The sequence below is a fragment of the Tupaia chinensis genome, unplaced genomic scaffold (assembly GCF_000334495.1).
Source record: "Tupaia chinensis unplaced genomic scaffold, TupChi_1.0 Scaffold144034_1, whole genome shotgun sequence".
Taxonomy (NCBI): Eukaryota; Metazoa; Chordata; class Mammalia; order Scandentia; family Tupaiidae; genus Tupaia; species Tupaia belangeri.
In genome coordinates this window covers 335,592-337,612 of record NW_006203886.1, presented here as the reverse complement: position 1 = coordinate 337,612, position 2,021 = coordinate 335,592, and the positions used below count along the sequence as shown (strand labels likewise).

The 2,021-nt window shown below is 41.4% G+C and overlaps 1 pseudogene; it reads right to left on the bottom strand.

The window, feature by feature from the left end:
- Positions 1-622: 622 nt before the first annotated feature.
- On the bottom strand, positions 623-1,070 carry LOC102496827 (vacuolar protein sorting-associated protein 29 pseudogene; annotated as a pseudogene).
- Between the last annotated feature and the right edge of the window lie 951 nt (positions 1,071-2,021).

Here is a 2,021-nt window from a genome sequence, read left to right as displayed (position 1 = left end):
AGGCCCGTGGCTTCTTCTGCCGCTAGCTCGTTTGTTGGAGGCTGAATTATTAGCAGAAAATCTTCATTCCCTTAAAAATCTAGTTCGCAGTAGCCATGTGGAACCTTGTTCAGAAGGCCCGTGGCTTCTTCTGCCATATGCTTCTTCACTTTAATATTTATATATGCACAATTTTTTTTATCTCTTATTTTTAAAAATTAAGCACAGGTTACCAAGAAAGTATAAATGAAAGGTAAACATTTATTACGGAGAAAAATGTTACAAGAAAGTCTAGATTCTTCCTCCTCATGCATTATTTTGGTAATAAAGTTCCAAATGTCAACTTTGAAAATGTTTACAAGGATAAATTTCTTTTTAACACGTGACCAATTACTGTGTGGTGGACATTTTTCATAGAAACCATATACTGTAAACTAAATATATCTTATAGTTTACAAGAAGCTTGGAGCAATTATGTATTAACAGAGAAGATGGTATTATATTTTACTGCAAAATATTATAAAAGCAATACAATTTTGTGGCTCTTAAATGTTTACTTGATTTGAACAGAGGACTGAAAAAAAAACCAAAAAGCCATCAAGATGGCCCTGGTTTTAAAATTTTTTGTATTCAGTTTGTTCTACTTTCACGTCATCTCAAATCAGCTGATACAAGTAAGTGACCACTGTAGAAGCCTGGATATCCATCAACACAAATGATGGAATAATGTTGGTTTCCAAGGCATTATATGCCCCAGTGGCAGAACCTGGATTGATGTAGAATTTATTTTCATGTTCAAATGCTTCAAATTTGTGTGTGTGTTCAGAGATAAGAATGTCCACATCAAACTGCCTCTGCAACAGGAATAAGCTGGCCATATCTCCCCAACGAATAACTTGATGTCCATGGATCAAATCAATTTTGAACTGTCCAACAGTCACAACTTTCTGTTCTGGATAATTCAGATTCTCATCAAAGTCCCCTCTCGCAATATGAACATCACCCACCAGAGTCTTGAGATAGTCGTAACTCTCTTTGGTACAAAGGTTTCCTGTGTAGAGAATGTGCTGAATCTTGCCCGGCATGAGGAGTTTTTTAAAATTTAGCTGGCAAACTGTTGCACCAGTGTGGGATGTGCAGATCTCCTAATACCAGCACCAATCTGTGCCCAGCCATCGTGTCACCGGGCTCCGCTCAGTCACCACCACCGCCACTGCCGCCCTCTTCCTTAGGTTCCTCTCACTGTATATTTCAAAAGAACCAATAGAGCAGATTTCAAGTATACACAACAGAAAGTAATTAAGTGTCAGAGATGGTGCATATGTTTATTTCCATAATTTGATCATTACACATTATATACAAGCTTTGAAAACAAAAACAAAAACAAAACACTAGAGGCCAGCAGGTGACTTGGTGGCTAAGATGCTGGACTCCTACATGGCCGTTTAAGTCCCAAAACTGGTGGCTTAAAAATCACACACATGGGGACCAGCAGTTAGCGTCATGGCTATGTCGCTGGACTCCCACGTAGTCGACTGCAGTTCGCGTCCCGGACCCGGTGGCTTAAAACTCACGCCGGGTACGTGTGCGTGCATGCCCAAGATCCCCAGAGGAGAACAGAGGAGAAAGGATTGCGGCGTGGCCATCCCCCACTGGGGGGTGATTTCTCGCTTTCTGTCTTTCTGTCTCTCTCTGTCTGTCTGGCAAGCGCACACGCCCTATAGCAAAAACCTCTCCAAAAAAAAAATCACACACATGTGTGTGCATGTGTGTCCCAAATCCCAGGAGAAGAATGAAGGAGAAGGCATTGTGGTATGGCCTTCCCCTCTGGGGCATAATTTCTCACTCTTCCTCTCACTGTCTCTCTCTGGTAAGTGCATGTACCCCATGTCAAAATCCTTAAAAAAAAAAAAATCACACTCAGCATGTGTGCATGCATCCCCAAAAGCCCAAGAGGAGACTAGAGGAGAATGGATTGTAGAATGGCCATCCCCCTTGGGGGTGATTTAATCACACCTGAAACATCCTCTTGTTGCCGTTTG